The sequence below is a fragment of the Leuciscus leuciscus genome (assembly GCF_965113295.1).
Source record: "Leuciscus leuciscus genome assembly, chromosome: 1".
Taxonomy (NCBI): Eukaryota; Metazoa; Chordata; class Actinopteri; order Cypriniformes; family Leuciscidae; genus Leuciscus; species Leuciscus leuciscus.
In genome coordinates this window covers 27,704,898-27,715,133 of record NC_138725.1, presented here as the reverse complement: position 1 = coordinate 27,715,133, position 10,236 = coordinate 27,704,898, and the positions used below count along the sequence as shown (strand labels likewise).

The following is a 10,236-nucleotide window of genomic DNA, read 5'->3' as shown; positions in this document are numbered from 1 at the left end:
CTGTTTTGATTGATTGATATATTTTTTTCTTTTTATTATAAATTTTTCTTTTTATTTGTGTACTTTAAGAAAATAGCTTAACTAAAACTACATTTGGTGCCTTCTGCACTGTTTTGCACTTTTTACTGTCTATGGCATGGCACTAAGAGAGATATTTCAAGCCTTTGTTTGTTATAGTTTTGATGATTATGGCTTACAGCTTTATGAAAACCTTTTCACAATATTCAAATTTTAAATTTGGGGTTTCATAAGCTCCAAGCCATAATATAAACATTAGGCCTACTTAAAGTCTCTGCAGCTAGTGTACTTGAATTTTATTTATCTGCAACATTATGTTGTATAGTTACAGTTTTGCACAGTAAATGTTCTCAAAACTACATGCACCGTTTCTTTCTTTCTTTCTTTCTTTCTTTCTTTCTTTCTTTCTTTCTTTCTTTCTTTCTTTCTTTCTTTCAAAAATACATTTAGCAGTTGTTTAGCAGGGTCTGTGTAACTTGTTCTGAAATGGTTTTATTATAATTTATATATCGTGATATCGTTATCGCAAGAGGCTGCAATGTATATCGCAATATGGATTGTAGGCCATATCGCCCATCCCTATTCCTAGTCTGTGAAACCTTTCATTGCGTATAAAATAATTTTTATTCAGTGTACATAAGAGTTGCCTATACAGTTTTATCGGTAGATGCTAAGAGACATTTATTTATATATTACCCGTTTGCAAACATATATATTTTTTCTTTGATGGCACATTTTCCTGACCTTTCTGCTCCCCCCTGCTTTACAGCTTTACAGGGGGGAGCTTTACAGGGGGCATGGCTTATGTAAATGAGATGTAAATGAGCCCTATTGTCACTCCCAGCAGGAGAGAGAGGTGAGAACTGCTTTCTCTGCTTTCTGCTTTGTGCTTTTTTGAGTGCCTACCTTCAAATGGCCACAACTTCTCCAAATATTATCAGATTTTCATGTGTTACACATCGTTGGAAAGCTTGGAGACTACACTTTCAGAATCTGTGAATAACTCAAAATGCCCCAGAACCGACTTGTGTCCCTACTTTCCGTGACTGGTCATATATATATATATATATATATATATATATATATATATATATATATATATATATATATATATATATATATATATATAATCACTCTGTGGCCACCAGCAGGAAAACAACCGAACTGGCAGCGCTGCGACCCTCCTCAGAGAGTCGCCCCCCAGAGGACGCCGAGGAGAAACGATTTCTTGAAACCGTCCCTCCCCGGTATAGTTATCTGTTGCGCGACGCAATTCTCGAATAGCGTCAGTGCTGACATCCTCACATTCATCCATGTCCTTATATACTTTACCCACCAGCGCTTCCTTTTTTTTATTTTTTTTATTTTTATATTCATCTATTTTTATGATGGCTGGTGGGTAACGTCGGGGTTATGATGACGCCGACTCGGGAGAGAGATAGCTCACAAGCGTCTCTTAAACTCGAGGCACTGTCATACCATGATACTTAATACCCATAACATTACTATAGTAGAAGTTTGGGGATTAAACACATAAATAGAAACCGGTTTATTCCACGATCTCGACACCTCAGTGAGTGTGGAGATAGGGAAAAAACGGCATTCCCTGACGAGGAGGCTGAGATATAGAGTGTTCCTTATATTTTCACTCTCATAATAACCGGCTGGCCAGTAATATTTAACTTAGCAACAGCACTAGATAAAACCTCCTTTTAAAAGTTTCTTTTCTTTTTCTCCTCTTTATTCAACAGAGTTATGAGCTAACTTATTTATTGAAAACTCATAAACATCTGCTTTATTCTTTATATTTTTAATTGTTTTGTTCTCTTAACAAAAACACTAACGATACCAATTCCTCGGAACTGGAAATCGCAGCATGAGTGCCTCATCCCGGGGAGGAGAGACCGCAGAGCGTGCTTTTCCCCGAGATAAGGCACTGGATCTAACAGGTGAAGGCAGAGATAGGGCGGGGCCCGTCTCAAACCCCGCTGTTCGATCCATTTGCGATCCCCAAGATGCGCGTCGACGCCGTGCCTCGGCAGCAGCGGGACCCGCGCCTCGGGGCGCGCGCACCGAACCGTCCTCCTCGAAGAACGGCCGGGGGGAGCGGAGCGTCCTCACGGACAGCTTCTCGCAATGCTCACAGTCAGCCCCCTCGAGAACTGACTGTTGGCATGCTCCACTCCCAAACAAGCAACACAAAGCTGAAGTGTGTGTCCCCACCCGTGATATAACGTGGGCAGGGAACAACACAACGCTTGCTTGCTCTCTTTTGCCATAATAAATATATAATTGCAACTTGACAGACAACAATAAATATGACAAGGACAGAATACACAGATCGCTTGCTGAAGGCACAGAAGCTGACGCGATCTGTGTCAGCGGGGCTGCCTTATGGTTTCCTGGTCGATGACGTCACCCGCCTATGACGTCTCGTCTTTCCATTGGACTGATTATACACGTGCTTCACGACGCAATCACGCAGAGCGTTCCCACCGCGTCTCGACGCAGCTCGAGTTCCCTTGAAAGGGAACTAAAATTAAATATTTTTTTCAGGTTATTTTGTCAGCACGATAATTCAGTAGACCTTAATCTTTAGATAAATTAAAGGCTGCTAAAAAGTAATACTGTTGAACCTATACATTTGCATGATGTTTTAAGTTGACAAAACTTGAATATTTTAGTTATAAATATGTACATACTTTTATATTTCATATACAATGTTAGCATAAGTTTATACACTGTTAGACTTTTCAAGGGTTTTTTACAGTAACTTACTGGCAACACTGTTGCCAGTAAGTTACTGTAATTAAGAGTTACAGTACCAAACCGTATTTCAGTTTTGTGTAATACAGTGCATTACTGTAAAAACGAAGCTAATCAGTACAGTGCATTACTGTAAAAACTAAGCTAATCAGTACACTACTGTAATTATTTTTATTTGTACTAAATATAAATTAGATTTGATAATTTTGATATATGATTAATTTTATTTTTATCCTACATAAGTACTACTTTCATACAAACCAATTAGACAAAGTTATCACAAAATACCATTTTTTTATTTAAAACATTTCATATATATCACAAAATAAACATGCCAATGCTGGAAATGATGTATGAAATTTTTACACATTAATGGGTAAGTTTAGAGACAACATTTTTTGTGTTAATTTTAACTCATTCATTGTGTTAATGATTTTAACAAAGTAAATATGTCAGAGAGGTTAGCACAAAGATGTGTAAACGTGTTAAATTAACACATTATGTGCTGTCCTTCACTGCAAACATTTTTGAAAACATACATAAAATCATAAACAAAACATTAGCATTTGACTAAATGAATGTAGAGTCATTGGTTGTTTAGCTTATACAAGTATTATAATGAAATATCAACCATTACATTCATAAAACTGCAGAATATAAATACATTAAGCATTCAAAAAGGAAATGTCCAAAACAGGACAAAACACAGTTCTTTTCACAATACAAGACACATAACCCCACCTTAAAAATAATTTCACTTATTTCCAAAAATGTGTTGGATTCATGTACACTGGTGGCCAAAAGAAGTATTTAAGTGGCGTAATGTTTTTGAAAGAAGTCTCTTTGATGCTCAAGAAACATTTATTATTATTATCAATGTCTGACTGTCTACTCCATCTTTTCTACAGCATAGGAGTAAAAGTCATCATCAAAATAATCTTTAAAAAGCAAACACAATGTTTTTGTCCACCTTTGTGAATAAATGAACTTCTCCAAAGATTGGTTCCTGTTCAGAACTTGATTGACAACATCAGAGTGTTCCCTGGTCTGCATGCGTGCCCACAAACACAAATGTACTCAGTCCTTCAGAGGAGATCCCGGTTCCAAAACTATATGAGAGAGAGAGAGAGAGAGAGAGAGAGAGAGAGAGAGAGAGAGAATATTAGTGTCACATTATTTTTAACCTCCTTTTTTGTTAATTTTTATTATTATTTTCACAAAAACTTAAGAATATATATTTGTAAACAGCTTTTGTCAATAAATAGCATACAAAAGAACTAAATTAAATTATGCCAGATTAAATTTTAATACTTACAAATCCTAAATTCTGTCCAAAAATGCTGAGATGCATAGAAAGAAGTTGAACGACTGAAATAGATGATTTTAGCCCATTTCAGCTTGTCTGCAGTGAAGGAGTACCTGTTTGAGACAAATACACAGTAAGATACATGCAAGAAATCACTGTGTGATGATCGTTCTCCTTCCTACAGTAGTTAACCCACCTGTGCGCTGATATTAGGACCTTCCTAGTCAGGTGGAACTGCAATGGTAGAGTCGCTGGCTAATAAAATATAAAAATAATGCAAAAATATAAACTTAAGTTGTTTAGAATGCTAGATTTGGTCTGAATGAATTAGTGAGAGATTTACTGCAGTGCTTACCTGGATACATTTAATCTGGTGAGACTGAACAAAGACAATGGTCCATCTTCTGATTGGTTCATTTGCTGTGTAATAAATATAAAGTTAGACATGATGCAAAGGTCACTTATTTGATATAAAGTTAGCCAATTTTATAGAGATTTTATAAGATATTGTAAGCTACCTAGTCTGCACCAGTGGCTCAAAAGCAATTTTCACATATTGCTAATCATTTCAGCAAACTTATCTCAAAATATATCACAAATGGCTTACCTCTGGAATCTTGCTATAAAGTCACTGGCGCGAATTGGCGCTTTGTTGCAGTTGCCTTTAAACACAAAAATGGAAGTAAATATTAAATTCCATTAAAAAAAAACAACTATAATATGGTATAGTTTGCAAACTAATGCTAAAACTATAAAGGTTCTCATCAGTAGGCCAACATTAGGATATAAACAGAATTTCACATTAGTTTATTCACATTTATTGTTAATGTAAACGCGTTGCTCGTTGGCATATTTTAACTCGACAATTCAATAATCTAACAAAGTGTGTAAAATGAAACGTTAGCTCAGTTTACCATGGTAAAGTTCGTTACCGCCATGTTGACGACGAGTAACGTTAGGCTAACGTTAACGTTATAACATACGTTAAACTGGGCACAATCCTGTCAATATACACAGAAGGTTTTTTTTTTTTTTTTTTTTTTTACCTTGCTTGCTGATCTCTCTCTCGGTGAAGTGAATTCCGTCTCTTCCCCGGGCCAGACACGAACGTCGCGATCCAACAAAAGACAGACCCCATTACCTACACTGGATGTCTGTCTGACGCGACACGACAAATCCCAGACAGTGTAGTGATGCGCCGCGGCCGTTATATTTCAGACGTAGTCCGATACGAGTCCAAGCGCTCGCACTAGTTCTTACAAGGGATAAACAGGTTTGCATTTAAAGGTCCGGTCGCTTCAATGTGTCCAATATAGACAGCCTCTGGCTATTATAGCGTTGTAGACACGTGGTGTAAGGCAAAAATTAGGAAATAAAAAGCACGGTGGAATGGTGCCAGCCAGAGAGGCAGTTACGTCAAATACAGTAGTATACAGCAAATTTAAAAAATACAGTAAGTCTCTGTATGTGGTGTTAGACGTCACAGAAAATTCCCATGATGCAATTGGAATCACAGTTATTTACTGTAAAGAGAAATAGCAGTATAATACTGGGGGATTTAAAGTAAATAACTGTAGAAATTACAGAAAAGTCTAACAGTGTACTCAAATTTCAGTTCTGTCGTTACAGAGGTCAGGAAGTCTGACAGGAAGCGTGCACGTGTTACTTTGACTTTGGTTATCTGAGTAAAAATTCATAATTTACCTGCTTGAAGTGAAGACAAAGTCTCAGCAAGAAGCAAAACACAGCACAGAGAAGATTTTAGAAACTCATGACCATAATTGAAAAGCCATGTGTGCTTTTTACTGATGTCTACACTTTTCTTCCTCTTTACATACCGGTATTTCCTTCCTTTGTCAAAGGTGAAACAGAGAGAACAGAATGATGATGTCATCCGCATCTGGGCAATAAAATACTGACAAAACTGACGCCAGTAATTTACTGTTAATTGTACGGTTCCTTACCCTAATTTACATATGTTACTGTAAAGATACAATGCACTAATTAAAACTTGAGTTATAACTCACTTCATTTGCAGAAACTGACTGCCTTAAATTGACCAACTGCCATTACATTTATAAACTAATATGTATAATGTGCTAATAATGTCAGCATATTGTTACTGTGGAATTATTTCATTTGAGTCCACTAAAACATTTGAAACAAAAGAGATTTTCACTGAATCAGCAAATACACAATCACCACCTGTTAAATGAAACAACATGCATTACATCATCAGTGTTTCTAGATCTCCTGGACTGAAGCACAGGCTCTACTCACTAAGCAAAATTATGTCTAAAAGATGTCTTTACAATGTCTTTGTCACAAAAGTCATACGTTGAAAAGACGTCCACTGAATTACATTTTTTATGACCTCTTTTCTTGACATGTTCTGCACGTCTGATATAGACGTTCATGGATCCTCCGTACAAGGTTAAAAACTAGTTCAAATGTGGCCATTGTGGACATATTTTCAACATCGTTTATGGTCTCATTTAGATATAATTTATACTGTTTCTGGACCAAATCAACACTCTCAGGATGCATTGAATTAAAACTCAGGTTTATTTCAATGTAATTGCCTTTTGTAATTGCAAAGCAACTCACAGGCAGTTTGTGTTTGTCCAAAAATCATTATTACTTTCAAAAGGTGATTTGCTCTATTTTGATCAGTGATCATATCCAAACTATAAACTTTTGTCCCAGTACTTCTGTGATAATCTGAATGATTGTAGTCAGAAATAATGATTCTGTGTGGTTGAAAAGACTGTTTGTGACGCTGTTTTATGTCTATAAATGTCTATCTGAATGTTCGCTAAGAGCCTAATTGCTAAGATTGTGTGGGTGTTTGATTCGAGATCACAATCTTTTAATGATTGATTGTGTAAATTTTATAGCGCTATGTTTTTGTGCTGAATTTACATTGCTTTTGTAGGCTATTGAGTTTATAAAAGATAGAAATCCCTTTCATTTCCTTAAAAAATCTAACCAATTTGAACTGGAAATCCGGCAGCCTCAAAATTCACTCCCCTGACTCCTGAGCCCCAAAGATATCTGTTTTAAAGCAGTGGGGGAGTTCTTCACTCCTTGATTTGCTTAAGAAATTAACCAAACATGACAAACATAGTGCATTATATTCAATGTGTTTATTGCAAGCCCTGCAAAAATAGACGTAACACAAGCAATCCGTGTGCGCTGTATCTGGTTGCCATGACAACCTTACACTGCTCTATGTAACCAGTAAAACCACTTGAATGGTACAAGGAGTGTGAATTTGTAAGTTTACTATAGAAAATTTAAATGTATTTAAAAGTCTGACTAACCAAATTGACTGGCTTGGTTTGCCACCAAACGTCAAGCTATATACGCCTATGGTCAATATAAATTTTAGCAAATCATTTTTTTCTGAAAATACCTTTTTACAGAGATACAGTGAAGGTAGATTTATGAAGTTTGTACAGCCACAACATTTACATGTCGTCATCCAGAAAAACAACAACCTTTCTGAAGTATTTTCTTAAAGATGTTGGTTGGTTTCTTGAACAGAGCACAGTTCAGGTCACTTCTTTTTCCAGAGCTTTTCAAAGTGTACACAGTGTCACACCAGAGATCTTTCTGATCTTTTTTTGTCTTGACAGCAGTGACTTTAAATTTCTCATAAGGAGGAATCAGCACCTCTTCCTCATCAGGAATCCTAGAATACTTTGTCAGATCAGCACCTTCACAAGTGTAGATTTCAAAACAAGATTTAGTTGAATACATCTCTGCCACATTCTTGTTTAGAGACGAGGATGTAAACGAGCCAAAACGAACTTCTGTGTTCAGAACATTCTGATTAAATTTGCGTTCTACACCACGATAAGTTGAATAGCATTTATTTTGTTGTTTCTTCAGAATCTGGATCGCTTCTGTTAACAAAAAGTGAAGTGAATACCAACTGTATGTCTTGCCTACGTATTTTTCTTTATCATTACGACCAGCCTCATTGAAATAAGGATATATTTCATCAACGTACACATACATGGCGATTAAATGATCCTTTTTAAGCTTGTCTTGTGGTTTTTTGGCATTATTTGTACCTTTTTCCCAAGCCTTTTTAAATTTTTCTGAGTTTTTGAGTTCTTCCATTAGAAGTGTTTTCTCCACCAGCTGTGCCATTTTCTTTGTACAGCCCTTAAATTGGTCATCAACGGATTTCAGTGCCATATCCAATGGGAATATCGGTTGAACGGCAACACGGTGACCCTGCAGCGACAGGAATCATAATGATCAATCATCAGTATTCATGTCTGTAATATTCATACTAGAACACAAGCTCACCTGTAGAACAGCTGAAATGAGGAGAAGAGCTTCAATGATCAGCAGCATCTTGATTCAGTCGAATCCCTCAATCCAGTAGATCTAGTGAAGCGCAGATGCTGAAAGACAAGCAAGAAACAATTACTAAAATATGAAATTTTAGATTTGTAGAAGTTTGTAAAATATGCTATTAAACCTGTTATGAACACTGATGTACTGACCTTTTTTTCTTCACCTCTAAATAAACCTGAGAATTTTAGCAATTTATTATTTTTCAGGAATAATGGCAAGAGAGGAATGCCAGAAAAGTCAGTCACTCACTGCAAGACGGCAATGATGATCTCAAACCTAGAGATGGGAAAGTTGCCTTTTTATATAGTGGCTATAGTGTGTGCGTGCGCATGTTATATGTGTGTGTGTGATAAGAAACTATGCATAATTACAAGAGGCAGTAAAGTTGCTCATTGTTCTTGTTCAGGAATCATGTAACAGCACAAAACTGTAAAATATAAAAAGAACTATCTATAGTAATATAGTACATATTATAATATATATAATATAATATATAACATATATATTATATAGTATAATATCTACATAATTAAATAAATCAAAAGATCTCCCCTTTACCCCTTTCTTAAGTGCCTCCTTTTTGAGCAAATTCACAAATATACTCCATAAAAAAATATAGTTTTTGAATTTAGTATTTTTTCATGTCATTAATCATTGAGCATAAGAAAAAAAAAATATATATATTTTATTCATATGTTATGCTATGTCCTCTGTAGTGGATAAAAAAAATGAAATGAAATGAAATGACATGTGTGTGCAAACACAACCCGATTTCTTTTCATTCACCAATCAGTTTAGGTTTCAGGATTTTTTTAACCAAACTTTGTATAAAGATGATTCTCAACTATTTTATAAAAGAAATAACATAATGAATTGATATATCATTTTACTTATGCAATGTGTAAAATGGTCATAAACGCGTAGTGCCAATACAATGTATCTATACACTTAATCTAATTTGCATATTAATGTGTTCTTGGGGCAACATAATGAAAAAAGAAGTTTAATAATGGGAGTAATTGGCAACATTTTCATAATAATATTGAATATTTCACAGGAATATTGATACATAATTTTACTCCAAAATGCATCATAAACATGCTTTATGTCCTGGTGTCGGGCCAGAAAAACATCTGTTAAACAGCATATTTGGGACTGGACCATTTCAAATGTCATGGTATTGATGCCGTCTTGTTTTTTACAGTATATTCTCAAGGGTGTATATATTAAAAAATAAACGTCGGGAGACCAGAGAAGTAACATTAATATATATTATAACAATATAATAACAACAACAAACTTTTTTGGAAGATCTTTGGGCCTCAGACAATGAATGAAAAAGTGTGAAGACAGATAAAGGCACTAGAAATGCAAATTAAATAGTTTAAACATTGTATAAGATAAGAATGTACGTTGGGTTAATTTGAATCCTCCTCTCTTATCGGACACCATAAAGCATCATGAACTGTACATTAGTATCATTAAAAGAAATCATTGAAAGTCCCAACTAATTTTGTTCTAAGTATATTTTAGTTGTAATTAGATTGTAGTAAAGTATAACTTTAAGTGTATTTAGTGTACTTTTGTGTACTAAATTGGAACAACTTCAAGTATACTTAGTAAACTTTAAGTATATGCCTAATAACATGCTTGATTAGTGATATTAAAGTGTACTTTATTTGTGTTACAATTACATTACTTATTCATTATGTGTGGTTTTTTTTTGTTTTGTTTTTTGCGTTAGGACAGTAGCTAGAAGGACAGTAGCTAGAAAG

At 35.2% G+C, this 10,236-nt stretch overlaps 1 long non-coding RNA gene across 1 annotated transcript; it reads right to left on the bottom strand.

Annotated features, from left to right (window-relative positions):
- Nucleotides 1-3,753: 3,753 nt before the first annotated feature.
- On the bottom strand, nt 3,754-5,113 carry LOC309503468. Its single transcript, XR_014207651.1, has 4 exons — nt 4,446-5,113; nt 4,287-4,345; nt 4,100-4,203; nt 3,754-3,893 (listed from the first exon to the last, which is right to left on the bottom strand). It is a non-coding gene; the product is annotated as an uncharacterized lncRNA (long non-coding RNA).
- Between the last annotated feature and the right edge of the window lie 5,123 nt (nt 5,114-10,236).